We start from the raw sequence: 18,651 nt of genomic DNA on the forward strand, positions 1-18,651 counted from the left end.
ATTATATTATATTATTTTAATTTTGTTTTTATGTTTATTTTCATGTAATTTGATCTAGTAAAAATGTTAAACAGGGTAAGACATTACATCTTGTCACAACTCCAACTATTTACATTTTATATTCGTAAACAAATACATAATAATAATAATAAAATTAAATTATTACAATTCTACCCGAAAACCATTTATCCATTTATCAAGAAATCATGGCATAAATACAAAGTACGAATCATTACTCTCCTCACATGTTATAACTCTAATATTTGGGCTACCATAGAATCCGTGCAAAGCGGGTGGTCTTATCAACTATTTTTGCCGACAGTCACATTTATTTGGATTTAGATTTTTCCAAAGCTCACACCAGTTTCTCGCTCCAGCTAGACTATCCACTCATTTTGGCATTTAATTTTTCTGCTTGGTCATGTAATCGTGGCACGACAGGACTGTCCTTCAGCATTCGGTCGCCTTGGGACTCTCATCGCATCGACGGTGGAGGTTTTGGGACTTTGATCGTAGGGCTGGGTGCTCTCCGGGAGATTACTCAAGCTTGTTTGTTGGAGTTTCGCCTCGTTGGCGCTCGATCTGGCTTTCCTTCTCCTCTCGCTGGTTTGCTCGGCCTATAGTTCCTAATTTACTATGCGGTTGAATGATGTCAGGGTCGGGGTCGTGGAATTTCTTTCCGAGCATTGTTTGACACCCAAAAAGTTATTCAGGTGAGTGATATTCATTTTTTTTAAGTTCCTCTGCCATTCTTCAGTTTTCTCTGGTCTTTTACTGATGCGTTTCCATGCATTCTTTTGTAGGAGTAAAGGAAACGGGTTCGAGGGCTTCTGACAAAGAAGTTTATGGATCCCCTTCCTGCCTTCTTCGCTCGAGGGTTTCCGGGTAAGCTTATCGGCGGCCCTGTGCTTGTTGACAGTCAAGGAATACGTGCGATAAATTTGCCGCTTGTTGCTACATTTCTCTAGATTTATGCTCGTTCTTGTATTTGAATTTCCGAAACTAAGTGGAAGGCTTTTGGGCATCTGCCTGTTAAACTCTTTTTAATGGAGAATGTCTATTGTTACAAAAGAGTTTGTACATCTATTTACGGTGTTGAGCTGAGGGTTTCGGTCGACTACGGGCCTGGAAACCAAGGTCGCACTAGTGTAATTATTCCAATCTTAGGTTCAGGACTTGACCTGGTATTTCCTGTTGTTACAGAGTTTTCTACTGACCCCGTTTTAAGTTTTCTTCCTGCCAAAACGATGAGGGTTTTTCCTCTGGAAGTATTTATGTTTTCCTATGGACTGATATGTGAATAATTATGCGATTTATGGTTATCGTTGCTACTCTTTGTGCACAAATTGTGTTGTACAGTTTATATGGGTGAGATAACTTATATCTGAACACTGTCACTTTCTTTTAAAATATTTCGAGCTTTCCTATGAATGCGGATTGGAGTTTAATTATTGTTGGAGGTTATAATTGTAGTTTAGTGTAACAGGATTTCTTAGTTGGTTATGTATCTTGAAGTTTCAATTACTCGTTCGTGTATGTAACTTTGTCTATGTTATATTACCATAGGGTTCATAACTCTGTCAATGATGTAATCGCAGTTTGTATAGAGTTTTCAAGAAGGATTTTACAGTGTTTTTGCTCAATAGTTAGCAGTCTTCACCTTACCCTTGGTGGAAAATACTCTTATTTATCCTGGTTATAACGGCCCGATCTACTTACTCAAACTTGCTTAGTTTTTCAGTGTTCTTTCGCTTCTTGCTTAAGGGCCAGGGGTGTTAGTTAGATTTGTCCTCCATACTTATATTTACACAGTGGTGCTATGTAAGAGTTTTATTAACTAGTTCAATACCAACATTTAATTCCTACACAATAATTTTTCTAGGAAATAAGGTATTCTGTTCTTTTGAGTTAATGATCCCACGATCGGGGTCCTCCAGAAAGTAAATTAATCAGGACTGTTTCAATCGTTAATTTTTACTGTTGATTATTACTGTAGAGGGAATACCCAACGTTGAACAGTTAATACCCTACTGTTCTTTTTTTATATCTCCCTGCTTGTAAATAACTAGTTGTTGTATAATCTACATAATATTTTCAAATATCTTTTTTTTGGAATTAAGGCACCCTCCTTCTCATTCACAAATAAGGATTCATAATTCAACTGTGCAACAGATTAGTTTTTTAAAAAAAATTACTGCTTACCTGAGTTTTCCAAGAAGAAGAGAAGTCAATGGTAGAAGACACCTTGTTATTTGCTGCTTTTCATCCACCCGTCCATGAGATTTATCCTCCAGAATAAATCTCCCCCCAAGTTTGCTGGCAAGACATCTGTCTTCTGCAAGTTTTCCCGCACACAGTGCTTATGCTATTTGGGCATCACCAGACTTAACATTTTTCCCTTTTTCCCTCTAACATATTAGCACGGTTTTCCTCTCCCCCCACTCCTTTTTCTCTTTGGAGTTACAAAGTCTGCTATTACTCAAAACATTTTCCATTTCAATAATTAACAACATTGTTTAACTCAAACAATAACAACCATAATTATCTGGTTTGTTTCTTACTGTGGTAAAATAAAATATTTACAGTGTTTCTAGGGACATCACACATCTATATCATACTTCGCTAGAAAGAACCTCTCATTAAACACCATCATTTTCCACAGCTAATTATGTATCTAAATATAATATCAAACTAAGATGGATCTAGGGTAGTTTAATTTCTCCCTTAAATTGCTTATATTCCACATGAATAGAATGGGTTAATAATGTGAGTCATTTTTTTTATTATTTAATTTTTATAAATTTATTTTTATTTTATTTTGTGCGAGGAGTAATGCATGAAGAGGGGTTACAATTTGGGGCCAAAAATTGTGGAGAATTATGTTGTTGTCCTAATGATATTTTTTTGCAAATGGCAACCTGAGAATATTTAGCATAATATATGATTAAGAATAATTGAACTATCCTTAGATTGTAAGGTAATTATTTAAGTTTTAATAATTATATAGGTTTGGCTGATAATTGATATAAATTGATATAATATTTTAATATCTAAACCTTAAATAAAAATTTATTAGAATGATTAGATATTAAAGAATTTTAAATTGATATATTTATATATATAATTAAAAACATATATATATAATATATTAATTTATATATATATATATATATAAATGGTTTAGTTTTGATAACTAACCATTGATCTAATTCAATTTTTAGTAAAAATTAGAGTTTTCTAATAATTTATATAAATAATTTAAAAACTAAATATTAAATATAGTATTATATTAGATATGGAAAAATATTATTATATATAATTATATATTTATATATATATATATAGAATAATTTAAATATATAAATAGATTAATAACCTGATCTGCTTAAAATTTTTACCCAGTTTACTTAGCTCTAGAAGTATAATAATAATTATAAAGAATATTAACATTAATTTAGTTAAAGGGGGTTTCACTGGGTCCTTAAGTTGAAAAATAGCCGTTAGTCTTTTTAGCCGTTGGAGTATCTGCTTGGACTATTTAACTCGCTATACTGGATCTGTATCTTCAACTTGTCCTGACGATGAACCACACTAGTTGGTTCGAAAAGCGTCGGCAAATGATCAATTATGTGATTTCGCCAAAAAGTTTCTAAACAAAAAAAATAGTGTAGTATAATATGTCAATTTCCATTAAATGAAATACATATTCTTGCAAATTTTCACACATCTTAAGAGGTATGGTGTGTTGACGTAGCATAACTTAGTATAAAATGTGTAATTATATATATATATATTTGGAAGTGAGTGTGTTAAGTGCTATATATTGTAATTGTTGTGATCAATAATAAAACAATGTCTGAGGTTGATTTGTGTTGTGTGCAACCATTTTTCTCATTGCTCTCTTTAAATTTCTATCAAAAATTCAAAAAATACCACTATCTTCATTTACGAATCCTTTTGAAAAGGGTACTCTTGGTTTTTCAATTTATTTAAATAGTTGAAAAAAACTTACCGGAACACACGTCTACAAAATGCAATTGAAATATTGCTTACCCAACTTCGAAAAATAATAAAAAAATATAATTTTAGATAAAAAATAATATTCAATATGAAAAAATCATTTCAATTTATCTAAATAGTTGAAAAAAACTTACCGGAACACACGTCTACAAAATGCAATTGAAATATTACCTAGCCAACTTCGAAAAATAATAAAAAAATATAATTTTGGATAAAAAATAATATTCAATATGAAAAAATTATCTCTCTCCCTGTATACGTGATTTAATTTTACATACTATAAAATCATTAACAACACAAATATTTATTTTATAAATGAATGTTTCTTGCAAATTCCAAAAAGAATTTTTTTTAATCTAATTTACTACTTTGGTTAACAAATTAACAATCAAATAAACATTAACAAATAATTAATCATGCAAATAAATATTAACATATAAATATGTAAATAAAAGAGATTACTTACAAATCTACACTCAAACTTACACCTCTATAACTATTTATATTTATTCAAACATTAATATGCCCGCAAATAATTCAAGAATAACCATTGCCATAATTAAAAATAAATTAAAAGGTAGTAATTAACCATGGCCGATAATTACATGAAAAAAATAAGAGAAACCATTTGCATTTGCATTTAATAAAAGAGGCTCGGTGATCTGGTTGAAGGGGTTATGTCGTGAAAAGAAACCTTTTCATCTCGTGTATGTTTTGACCAAGTAATTATAGGCTTATATGAAAATCGAAGAAACACTGCAAAAAAGACAGTCTCTCACGGTCTTGGGGTATTCGCTACGTAGAGTTCAAAATTCAGAATTTAAGTTTTACATGGCCAAGGCCGGGACTGCGTCATAAAAAGAGAATCCATGACCGGGTGCTTCATCATTGTAAGATGCTTCAAAGGTATTTATGTTGATGGGCATCAGAAAACTCAAGCGGCTGTATGCTCCACGTATGCATCACACAGTTCGCATAATTTTTTAATAATTAATTTCAGTAATTAATGCATATGTCCGTCTATGTTCGTTTAAGTAAATTGAGCCGGAGAGGTGGGCCAGAGCAGCCATGTAAGCAGGTTTCCGGATAGGGGTTGCACCTCCTGATATGGGTATCCATGATTTTGTGATTGGTGGTATGCTATTAGTGTGCTGTATGGATGGATTTGTTTAAAAATATTTCTTTTGTTTTTTGGTTTTATTTATTGTCATGAAAATTGTCTTGGCAATTTGAATTCTTGCATTAAAAAATTATTTTAAATAATAAAAATAACCAAAACCAACCACTAAAAAAAAAAAATTCTCATAATTCCTCCAAAACTCAAAACAATTAGACAACGCCTTTGCTTGACTCAATGAGTTAGCTAAAAATCTGGCAACATTTATCACAGGTTGTAAGTACTGGGGGGCTTCTGATACCTAGTCAAATCCGCAATCTAGTAAGAAGTATTAAATTCATTTCGATCGAAGTCAAATAAAGATGATGGCGAAGGACCAAGTAGAAGATAGAGAGAAGGTACTATCATTACAACACCCTCAAGAAGCGGGATTTACAGTTCACAAATTAGCTCTACTAATAGGACTATTGTTATTTGTATTGATTATGCAGATTCAAAGGGAAAAGTTACTGTTGTAACAGTCCTGTTCTCTGGGCTTTTTTAACACAAATTTGATTCATATTAATTGACCTATGTTGTCATTCTCCGCACCTCCCTTTTCCTTGGTAAATTTACATGATAACAATGGCAATTACATCATATGCTGATGAGAGCGGGATAAAAAAATTAGAGTTCTTAAACACAGAGAAAGCCTTTCAAAATCAGCAATGTCTTGGAATCTTGTTTCGAATTAGTAGATCATCGCGTTGCCAATTAATTATTAGTATTCGTGTCTTCAGGGACGCTCTCCAACGACGGCCTCCATCCACTGTGACTTCTCATTCGCACTACAGAACCACAATTCCCTTCAGATGGACTATTCACTGCAGTACTCTGATCACCTAATTTAACTTGAAGCTCTACTAAGAGATCCTCCATGGTCGCTTTCTTAGCCAGGCCATTAGACAACAATTCCGCCAGTTCTTGCTTTCTGATGACAAGCTTAACTCTCACAGCACCTTCTCGTGGGTTCTTGCACGAAACCGCGGGTTTCGAGAAGCTGAAATCTTCTGCTTCTTTGCTTTCGCTTGGTCTGCTACTGCTACTGCTTCTTTCTTTGCGCTTCTGTCCATCTCGGCCATACTTCTCATCGTCCTCAACTACGGGATGAAGGCGTTGCTGGTTTAGGCCGCCTCGGGCTTCAGTAGAAATAAGTTTAGAGGTACTAAGTACAACACAGTTGCCCATTTAGTTAACCTGCAGCCGAATCAATTGCAGTTGTCAATCAATGGCAGCCTACCGGGCAAGTGTTGGTCTGGATTTATTCATATCTATATCCCTGTATATATATATATAAATAAGGAACACCATTCTATCGTCGGATGGATAGTAGAGCGATGTATGCAATTCAACGTTCAAAACTGATATTGATATGTAATTCAACGTTCAAAATTGATATTGATATATGCTCTGCGCAGCATTCAACGTTCAAAATTGATATTGATATGAGAGGCATGCAGGGACTGAGAGAAGAAGAGGACAAGGACAGTACAGTAGACGTGTGGGGTATGACAATTGGTGACAGTTCCCCGCTCTAAGGAAAACGCGGTTCCGATTTCAGGTAGTGTAATTATTTTATATTATGGAGTTTTTTATGGCATATTTGTTTTGGTTAGTTTACTTTGTTTTTGTTTTTTCTCATTTTTATTTAGTTTACCTTGTTTTTTGTTTTGTCTATTTTTTTTATTAAAGTTGAGATCACTAAATCTATTAAGATTTATTTATATACTAAAAATAACCTATTTTAAATGACCAAACATTAAAATTACATTTTTAACCCAAAACAACAGACAATTTTACTAACAAGTATAATTCAACGAATTGATATATGAGAGCTCGTTGAAGATGAAAAGGTATGCAGGAAAGGAATCTGAGCAGAAGAGGACAAGGACTCAATTGACGGAGTCGTGATTTTAGGGAAGACTGAATCAATCATGAACGAACGAACGAAACTTCTTTACAATTGACAGAGTCGTGATTTTAGGGAAGACTGAATCAATCATGAACGAACGAACGAACGAACGAAACTTCTTTACAGTTGCAAAATCAATCACTCAACAATTCATGCGCTAATAATAGTTTAGCTTTAATCAGCGCAGTTTAACTGTTGCATCCTCTTTATCTTTTTAGAATTCTTAACTCCAATAATTTTAACTCTGACATGTTTTTTAGGTTCCCGGAGTAGTAGTAATTCACTTATAGAATTTATGTTTTAGTGTTTTCTAGTGGAATTTAGTTATTACATTTTTTAAGTGTATAAATATTATGTTAAGTTTTTGAAATTTCTTTATATTTGTTATTTTAACAATATTTTATATAAGTTTTAAACAAATTTTATCAAAAGTAAATATAAAAGACTTATTTTACATAGTTTTATTCAATATTATATTAAAAGGCATAGTATATAGACATAAATAATTTTTAATTTTAAGAATGTGATTTTTGTTGTTGTTTAGAATATATTTTTGAAAGTATAAATAGATTCAACATTTGAAAAAGTTTATAGAGCACTCTAATTCTATAATATAATTTTTTGTTTTTAAAATATATTTTTAAATACATAAATAAATTTAACACCCTAAATCCAATTATATATATTGAAAATTTAAATTCAAAGTTTAAAAATTTATTTTTGAAAATAAGTAATGAAAAAAATCATTTCATCTCTAAATTAAATGATGCTATATATATATAAAATGAAATTACAATGAAATAATTTTAGATCACAAAATTCTATCATATTTTTAATCACAGCTTGAAATAGTTAGAGTTTGAATCGAGAAAAGATAGTCGTAGTTTTAATCCAGAAATCTGTTAAAGTCGTCAAATTTCTGAAATAAGAAGGGAGAGGACAAGTGGGCTGTGAGTTATATTTATTGACAATTTGTGGGTTGAAACTGAAACATGGTCGTGATTGAGGCATTTCATTACCTACGGAACATTTTCGTGATCCTTTAATCATGCAAGACTTTAATTTTTTTTACTCTGAGATAACACGTCATAAGAGGATAAGAAGAGAAAACTTTCTTATTGTTGTGGGAGTCACGGTTTTAACATATATACATATTTGACTTGGTCATGTAAGTAACTCTTTTGAGAGAGTCTAAGCAGATAATTTATTGATTTTGATTAGAAATTTTATTGAATGGATCAAAAAAGAATAGGGAATTTTTATAAGTTATACCAGATTTTTGTGAAGGATGAAACAAAAATAAATAAGAAAATAAAATAATATTTAATAATTTTACTTAGTTCGAAGTTTTAATTATTATAATTATCGTTCTTTTTATTGATTTGATTTATAAAAAATATAATATTTAATTTTATAATTTAAATAATATTTAATAATATGATCATTATTAATTATTAATTTTTATTATTATTTTATTTATAATTTAATATATTATTTTTTATAATAATAATTTTATATATTTTAACAGAATTATTACTTTAAATTATTAAAATTACATTTTCAAATATATAAATAAATTTATCATTTTCATCATTAAAGATTTCCATTTAATTTTTTTTATTATTATTTTTTTATAATTTAATCTATATATATATATATATATATATATATTTTTTTTTTAATAATAATTTTATAAAAGTGCGGATACAAATAACCCCTCTAATTATCGGACAATTATGATTAGCCCTCTCTTAGCCAAGTTATATGGTAGTATTTTGGAAAAGAACTTAAGCATATGGCTTGAAAGTGAAGGTAAGCGGGGCTAAAGGCCAAACAAGTTTCAGGAGGCATCACTCAACAACAGACCACCTTGTTACGCTTAGGATCATTGCGGAGGAATGTTGTAATGATAAATCCAATTTATTTTGTTGCTTTGTGGACTTTAGAAAGGCTTTTGATACGATTCCTAGATACAACCTTTGGAATATATTAGAAGAGCTAAAGGTTCCTCTCAAGTTGAGAGCTGCCGCTATAAGGTATACGAGAATGTAATTGCCAAGCTAAAAAGCAACGAGGGGTGGTCCAAAGATATTAAGTGTAACATCGGAGTTAAAAAAGGTTGCCCCCTCTCCCCTACCCTATTTGGCATTTACATCGATAAGCTTGAAGGCTATTTAGAGGAAGCAAGATGTGATGGCACAATCTTAGCTAGTCGTCATCTTTCTTCTCTATGCTGACAATATTGTTCTTTTGGCAAGGTGCCCATCTGATCTTGATAAGCAACTCAGGCTTCTCAAGGATTTCTGCTCTACCATGGGTATGACTGTTAACACTGACAAAACAAAAGTTATGATTATCAAATCCAAGAAGGACACTTACGCTAATTTTATGTATGACAATAATAACTTGGAGGAAGTGTATTCTTACAAGTACCTAGGAATTGATATTCATCACAAGCTCAACTAGAACCATAGCATTGAGAAAAGATTAATGGAGGATGGAAAGCTTATTTTGGTCTTGAAAATAACTGTAAAACAACAAAATCTCGTAATGTGGGATAAAAAGAAGTTCCTCTTTGAAACTTTAGTCACTCATGTTATCTTATATGGCTGTGAGGTTTGGGGTTGCAACATCTCCAGAGAATCATGGAGAAAGATTGAGCAAATCTAGAAGCGTTTTATAACTTATAACCTGAAAATTAAAAGTAATACACCCTATCCTATTCTCCTTATAGAAGCAGGTATTTCCCCTATTGAGAGCCTAGGACAAGTACCTAGGAATTGATATTCATCACAAGCTCAACTAGAACCATAGCATTGAGAAAAGATTAATGGAGGATGGAAAGCTTATTTTGGTCTTGAAAATAACTGTAAAACAACAAAATCTCGTAATGTGGGATAAAAAGAAGTTCCTCTTTGAAACTTTAGTCACTCATGTTATCTTATATGGCTGTGAGGTTTGGGGTTGCAACATCTCCAGAGAATCATGGAGAAAGATTGAGCAAATCTAGAAGCGTTTTATAACTTATAACCTGAAAATTAAAAGTAATACACCCTATCCTATTCTCCTTATAGAAGCAGGTATTTCCCCTATTGAGAGCCTAGCTATGATTAGGTTTTTGCTGTACAAGCACAAACTCAATAACATAGACGATCATAGACTTTCTAAGCTAGCTTTAAATTCCAGCCAAAACCACCTAAGGCTCAATTGGGGATGGCATAAAGACACAAGGGCCTGGTTAAACTATTGGGAGATCAACGAGAATGATGCATTGCAAAACATAAATAACATTAAAGATATTGTTACTTCTAAGTTCAAAGAAAAAATGTGGTATGAGAAAGATTTAGCGACTAAAAGAAAATTAAGTTATTATAAGAAGGTCATCAACCCTACCCTAGAAGATCAAAAGTATCTCTCTATTTTAACTAGCTCAAAGAAGAAAATTAATATAACAAAGATTAGAATGAATTCTCATGAGCTCCATAGTGAAACAAGTCATTGGACAGTTCCTAAAACGCCATGGATGGAAAGGATCTACCATATATGTGAGAATAGGAACATCGAGGATGAAAACCACTTCCTCTTAGAGTGCCCAGCGTACAACCACATTAAATCTCAGTTTCACAATCTTTGTTACAATACTGACCTTCCTAGCCTTTTACAATGTCAAAATTATAGTGAGCTCAGGAGGTTTCTCTCCAAGCTAAGAAAATTAATATAACAAAGATTAGAATGAATTCTCATGAGCTCCATAGTGAAACAAGTCATTGGACAGTTCCTAAAACGCCATGGATGGAAAGGATCTACCATATATGTGAGAATAGGAACATCGAGGATGAAAACCACTTCCTCTTAGAGTGCCCAGCGTACAACCACATTAAATCTCAGTTTCACAATCTTTGTTACAATACTGACCTTCCTAGCCTTTTACAATGTCAAAATTATAGTGAGCTCAGGAGGTTTCTCTCCAAGCTTTTTGAACATAGGAATAAAATCTTAAATCAAAATAAATAATTTGTTTCTTTATGTCCGATAAACCAATATTTGGTTTCAATGCACTTTAACCATCATCATTATCAAAATTATCACTTTAAATTACTAAAATTACATTTTCAAACATATAAATATATTCAACCTTTTCATTAGTAAATACTTTAGGTCTATTAACATTGTTACACTTTTCTATTAATATTGGTACACCTCACCTACATAAAGACGTGTTGGGTAGAATAACTCATTTTTATTGATACATTCAGACGCTATAAATTTTTTAAAAGAATTCCACATAATCAAATGAAAGCTTCAAACAAATTAAACCGCCCTCTTTTGAAATGTACGAGTGTCGTAGACCATGTTATCATTTCCTTTTGTTTAAATTTAAAATCAAATTAAAGCAACCACATATATTAAGAAGTAAAAAATTATGTGTATTAATAATTTAGGTGTATCGTTTAATTAGTATAGCAAAACTTTTATTTTATTTATTTATTTATTTTTAATTTTTATTTTCTTAATTATAATTTTTGTATTATTATATAAAATTATATTAATAAAGTAAATATATTTATAAAAAATTTAATTTATTATTATTAATTAATTATTATATTAAAAATATATATATTTTTAATTTATATGTATTATATAAAATAAATATATTAAAATTTTTAGTTTGGATGATGTTATTTATAAAAATTAGTATAATTACATTAAAAATATTAATGTGGTTGATATAAGCAAAAAAAATTATTTGTATCTACCATCTATAAATATATAATAAAAATAATAATATTTCTAGAAAAACTATTTTAATAAAAATATTATTAATATAGTTAAAATTTTAAAAAAAAATTGTAAGTCAACATTTTATTTATCGAGAAAAAAAGATATATCTCTAATATTTCAAAAAGCATGTTGTCTCACTTTGACCGGATTTGTTGACCAAAGTCTGCAGAAGGTGGCAAAAAAACAAAAAAGATGTCAGTAATAGTGTCCACAAACAAGAGGGCCACAGGCTCCAATAGACAAACAAAACATAAAGAAAACCATAGGACATACTAATCGTCTGAGGTAACTGAAGCTGGGTTGCTTGGAGCAGTCCCTGGAGGAGGCAGAGGATGGAAGTTGCACTGTACGTGCCCTTCAAAGTGCGCCATCCAATTATCTAGTTGTTCCACTTTCTTCGCTAGATGGTTTTGTTCCCTCCAGACTACCATCACTTGGTCACTGATGTGGCATTGGAAGTAATGCATGCGTTCCAATGTTGCCATCAACTCATCATACTTTTCCTAATTAATTCATTGTGCCGCATCTACTTGGTCCACCGAGGATTGGATTAGGCCTTGGCAGTTTCCCAAGCAGTAGTGTTGCAATCCTTGTGGGTCTGGGGCATCACAACGGCCATTGTTTTGAGTTGCATGAGCCCTCCTCCACCCACCACCTCTTCGAGAGCCAAGAGTCTGCGTACAACTACTAGTGCGAGGTGTCTTTGTGTCGCTGTTGTCGGCACACTGAGTCAACAGTGCTTGACTCTGGCCACCTCTTCGACCACCGTGAAGTCTGCCACCTCGCCCTCTACACGTTCGAGTACCTGCACCACGAGCCTTGCCCACCAGTTTTCTCCCGCTTCCATCCACCATGGTTGGCAATGTAAGGGCCTCCTCCCTCCCCATCCCTGGCTTCACTAAGAGGTTAGACTGCCCTCGTTGAGGATTAGGACGCATCTGTCGTCGCCAAATCACGCCCAATTCCACTGGTTGTGCCGCCCCGTCTGTTGAAATGAATTTTTTCCCTCCCATCCACCAGACAAAAATTAAGGCATCATTGCTAGCACCACCTTCACAATCCCTGCCACACTAGTCACTCCACTGTACAAAGCCAGTTACCAAGAGGACGACAAGTCTCCAGAAGCTTGATGCCTCCCAAACACCGCCCTCACCATGGCACTGCATCTTTTACAAAGACGCTTCTTACCCCAATTGAACTAGAAATAACATTTGTCTCCACACCACGCCTGTTGTCTCAGTCTGGCCCTGTAAGTCTCGAGAAAAACAAGGAATTGGGCTCCGTTATACGCAACAAACCACAATTCCTCGAAGAAAATCAAGAAACCACCAATTTTGTCATGCCTCCGACGCCTCTTTCGTCATCGAGTAGGAGGCCAAGTATAGTTCCACCACCAAACCTGAGCACTGAACCGAAATCATGACACCTTCCTCATCTCGCTTATCAACCCGTTGTCGCTTCCCTTTCCCAATGCGCCATAAATACTCACACGTCTGAGAGCTAAGGCTCGTGTACGCCATTCCCTCCTCCGCATGGTATGAGGGGACTTGGAGGTACGACCCTCCCCACCGACCCATTTGTCACTCTTCATGGGGCCCGACAACCATGTTAGTCTCGGTTCTCACCCCATCGGGAAAATTAAAAAATTGTTAATGTATATTAATTATTATTTAATATTTAATTATTTAATAATAATAGTAATATTAATTAATAATAACCATATTAATAACAATAATTATTTAGTAATAACAATAATTAAATATTAATGATTTAAATAAATATTATTAATAGTTTATTTAGATTAAATAATAATAATAATAATAATAAATTAATTAATTAATAATAATAATAATAATAATAGTAGTTAATAAATAATAATAATAACAATTTATTTATTTATTATTATTATTTAATAATAATACTTAACTCATCCATTTAATAAATATTATAAACCCAAGGTATATAAACCCTAAAATAAATATTATAAACCATGATTGACCATGATTGATTTTCATATTGAGACAATCTTTGTCACAATGTGAGGACCATGGTTTAACATGATTGATTTCCATATCGAGAAAATCCTATGAAAAATCATAAAATAAATATTATAAACCAAGGCATATAAACCCTATGAGAAATATTATAAACGTTAAAATAAACATGGTTGACCATGGTAGATCATGGTTGATTTACATATTGAAACAATCTTTGTCACAATACAACATTGGACCATGGTTCACCATGGTCCAATATTTGAATGGACATTGAATTTACCTTGATTTAGACAATATTTGTCACAATGCGACCATGACCATGCTTGATTATGGTTGATGATGGTTGACCATGGTCAATTTTAATATTGATACAACCTTTGTCACAATGTGACGTTTGACCATTGTTGACCATGATTATAAACCCAAGGGATTTATCTTATAAACCAGGGGAGTAATATTAAAAACTAGAGGATTATAAACCCAAGGGAACAATATTAAACCCAAGGGATAAATATTATAAACACAAGGTATATAAACACTAAGGTAAATATTATAAACCCTAAAATAAACATGGTTGAGCATGGTTTACCATGGTTGATTTTCATATTAGGTCAATCTCCATCACAGTGCGATGTTGGACCATGGTTGACCGTGGGGTATTTTTGTATTGAGACAATCTTCTTCACAATGTCACATTGGGTTGGACCATGGTTGACTATGATTATAAACCCAAGGGACTTATATTAAATCCTAGGATTAATATTTAAAACCATATGAATAATATTATACCCTAGGAATATGAACCCTTACATTAATAAATTCAAGGGATTGATATTATAAACCCAAGGGAATAATAAACCTAAGGTATTATACTAAAACACCATGGGATTATAAAACCAATGGAATAATACAACTTGAGTGGGCCTAATGGTTAAGAGCATGTGTTTCCTCTTAATATGTCACATCTTCAAAACGAGAAGGGGGTAGAGTATGTATGCCTTCGTAGACTTAGTAGTCAAATCGCTTCGTGGAGGTGGGTCCCTTGTCCCACAAATAAGGCATGTTGGGATGGGTCCCCTGGGTCAAGTTTTGGGGCAAAAGCCCAAGTTTTGTTGTATAAATATGTAAAGTCTCCATAAATTGTGGTCGCGGAGCGTGTAGATAATTAAAGAGTCAAAAAGGGTTTTACCCTTATTTATGTAAGTTAAGTTGGCTTTTGAAGATCTACCCATGGTTCGCGGACCATGGGATTGTATAAATAGGTGTTTCTTAGAGAGTCTGAGGCAGGTGGACGGAAGTAATGAAGCTTGTCTAGGGGAGAAGTCTAGAAAGTTAGCGCAGGAGAGTAAGAAGGAAGGCTCTGCAGTTGTGTGTGCAGAGGCACTAGAGTAGAAGTGCGCAGCTGAGTGCGCATATCCCTGCAGCTGAGTGCACAGGGAGGTCTTGAGTCTGTAAGCTGAACTAAATATCAATAAAGAAGATTATTACAGAAACCCCTGTGTTTTACCTATTTACTTTTGTTATGTATGAATGCGCTTTATGCTGCGTTGAATAATGGTTGTATGAAATAATGATGTATTGATGCGTGACTTTACTGTATTTATATGGTTATATGAACGCAATTGATGTTAAGTATTTACGTGAAGATTATATCATTGCATGTTAAAGTTCTCAAACACTTAAACAAATCTGAGTAAATACTGGGTTAAGAGTAATCTTTGATGCACGTAAGTAGTTAAATTATCTATTGAGGGTCTGCGAGAGCCAATCGTAGACCTTCGCGGAGGTCTAGGGGATGATTAAAGGAAGTTACGTCAATAAGCCATAAGGGCTTATCGATCTACGCGAAGGTAGATTTAGGGCACGAAACGACATTGCACTGATCTTTGGGTGCAGAAACTTGGTTCTAGCATCCCCTAATACTGCTTCAGGTGAGACTTCAGACTGTGCTCCACGGATTGATGCCGAAAGGGCTAGTAGTGTAGGGATTTGTTTGGCTCAATTAACTCTGAACTTGGGTTAGGACCCACTAAGCCAACAAATGGTTCCATTGCCGGGACTGGGATCTACATAGAGAGATGTGTGATGTCACATCACTGGAATTCGACAAAGAAAGAAATTGAAAAGTGGTTGGATAGAAATATCCATGAATTTGCAGTGCATGAAAACAAAAATCTGCGCCTGATAAAAGAACAGTGGTTGGACAGATATCTGTACATAGAGATACACAAAATTTTCTTTTGTACCTTCCTGATCGAACTATACGAGTGGATCGCTAAATTGGCAGACGTCCAAGGAAGGTGGAGGCTTGGCGGTCCAATAATGTGGACCTTAGAGCTCGTGCGAAGGTTGGAAGCTTCTGAAGATAAGATCGCACGCGCTGTTGACCACTGGCTTGATCAAGTCATAAGAGGATTTGTGACAAAATTCACGGTCGATACCTCAGTCAGCGACAGTGAAGTAGAGCGACACTTTTTCAAGGGACCATGAGGTAAGTATTTGAGATCTTTAAATACTTGGATTAAAATGCTCTTGTGTGAAAAGCAGGTTATGCCATTGCCTTGATGTTTGGATTTACGCAAAGTGGATGAATCTTTAGAAATCAGGAGAGAGCATGTAAGGCCCACGAGTTATCGTTATGAGTTGGTAGGTCGGGTGCTCGAATTAAGCGCATTTAACCAACGAGTCGACAGAAGTCAGCGTGGGCACACGAAGGCGAGATGAAATGGTCGCGTTTAACCGGCGAGTGCAGGGTGCACCCGCACAACGTAACGAGCTGACCGAATGAGCCAAGGAGCAGTCGCATGAAGGTTGGATGCGAAAATGACTAAGTGTGGTGAGGGTGGCGAGTTTATATGGGAGGGTAGTCCCGCACATGGGTGCCCACACCATAGGCCGATGTTGGAAATATTGGTGAATTGACCAAACGGTGGGTCGGCTTAGTAAGTCGGAGCCACAACCGAAAGTTAGACCGCCATATATATTAGCAAAGGAATGGTGGAGAAAGACAATAATGAAAAATTCAAAAGTGGAAGTACGAGCTAGAGACGACGAGTTGCAGACTTGATGAAGATTGGGTGAAGGGCGAATTGCAGGTGGTGGCTAGGGTGAAGCATGAAGCCAATTTTGAAGGAATTTCGGGTGGAGCTGCAGGCAGCAAGGCCATAGGGCAAGTTGACGTGTTAAGGCCGTAGGTCGAGCAGCGGGCGAGACCGCAGGTTAGGCGACGGGCGAGATCACAGGTCGGGTCGCAGGACGAACGAAGGGCGGGTGCACGGAAGTGCGACAGGTTAACCGTAGGGCGAACCCACAGGGTGAACGCACATGGAAACTCAGCGAGCTCGGGCGGAGGCACCCCATGTGACAGAACGGGTGACCCACGAGGTGGTCAACACGAACGTTCAGTGAGTTGGGCATGAGCGCCTGAGGAGGCAGAACGGGCGACCACGAGTTGGTTGACATGGAGTTTGGGCGAGCTCTTGTAGGAGTGCCTGAGGTGACAGAATGGGTGACCTGAAAGTTGGTCAACCTGGTGGTTTAGAAAGCTAGATAGGAGCACGAGTTGGGATTTTGGTGGTTCGGGCGGAGTTGGAGGTTGGCACGGTGTAGGCGAGCTGCGGGGTGTGCGCTGGGTGGGCGACATGACTGAGCAACACTACACAAGGCAGCTGAACGACGAGCGGTCCAAACGAAGTTGAACGATAGTGAACGGTGGAGGTGGCTCATGGGCACCTCTGCCCAGTGAAAGGGCAAGGCTGGATGGTGGTGCAACCCGACTTGTAAATGCGCAGATTTTGAGAGTTGGAACCTGGGGTTACCCCTCTCGGTTTATTATCCACTGTGCACTTAACTTAAAAATGATAATGATGATGAATATGTTATGAATGCTTTGATTGTGCTAAAAGAAGATAATAGTTGGAAAGTTGAAAAATAAACTAAGTATGAAAGTTAGTCGTAGCCCACACTTGTGAGTATTGTTTAAAAAAAATGGGTGGTGGTGCCACACCCCCCTTCGTGTGGTTGGAAGAGTACCACCAGGGTAGGGGTGTGACAAGTTGTATCAGAGGCTACTACTGATACGTGATGAAAAAGTCTGAATACTTGGCATTCATGACAGGTGGTTCAGGTTTGCAGGTGACATTAGTTTATGTTCTATACAAGATCACAAAGGAGGTAGATGGCAGAGATGGCAAAAGAACCTCATGTTGTGACAAGTGAATCTGGCAAGGATGCAGGTGAAGCTTTCTTTGACAGGGTATTGGATCATATGGAGGAGTTGGCTTCTGATATGGCTTCGATGAAGGTCGAGAACATGCAGGTTCAGGAAGGCTATGCGAAGGTGAAAGGGGAGCTTGAGGACCTCAAGGTTCGATACGATTATAATGAATGGCAGTATACACAAATGGAAGAAGAAGTCAAGAAGATTGGTGAAGCAAGAGATCAAGGTTTGGTATAAATCTTGAAATTGCAAAAATATATTAAGGATGTTCAGAATGAGATCGCGATTTTGAAGAGGGTTGTTGAGCACAACTCAGGTGGAGGTGTGGATCATGTGAAAGTCAAAGACTCGGATTCTTATGATGGGACGAGGAGTGCGAAAATCTTGGTAACTTTCTATGGGATATGGAACAATACTTGGAGCGTTTGGGGATGTCTGATGAGGAAACCAAAGTGAAGGTAGCTGCTCAATTCTTGACAAAAGATGCTAAGATGTGGTGGTGAAGAAGGATGGACCAGATTGCCAATGGCAATGCTGCAGACATTACTTCATGGGATGAAATGAA

At 35.2% G+C, this 18,651-nt stretch overlaps 1 long non-coding RNA gene across 11 annotated transcripts in view; it reads left to right on the forward strand.

Moving 5' to 3' along the window:
* The first annotated feature begins 267 nt into the window (after positions 1-267).
* LOC149180448 (uncharacterized) overlaps positions 268-18,651 on the forward strand; it is a 101,042-nt gene continuing 82,658 nt past the window's right edge. For 5 of the 11 annotated variants that reach the window (XR_016257452.1, XR_016257453.1, XR_016257454.1 and 2 more), the window contains exons 1-3: positions 268-713; positions 812-885; positions 6,637-6,737. This is a non-coding gene — a long non-coding RNA (uncharacterized LOC149180448). Of the gene's footprint in view, positions 714-803; positions 1,332-5,410; positions 5,851-5,916; positions 6,532-6,636; positions 6,738-18,651 lie in introns of those variants that run through there. The other 6 variants (XR_016257456.1, XR_016257457.1, XR_016257458.1 and 3 more) reach the window with 6 other exon arrangements.

The sequence above is a fragment of the Pinus tabuliformis genome, chromosome 3_2, assembly GCF_031772625.1.
Source record: "Pinus tabuliformis cultivar Carrire ecotype Pingquan chromosome 3_2, CPIR1, whole genome shotgun sequence".
Lineage (NCBI taxonomy): Eukaryota > Viridiplantae > Streptophyta > Pinopsida > Pinales > Pinaceae > Pinus > Pinus tabuliformis.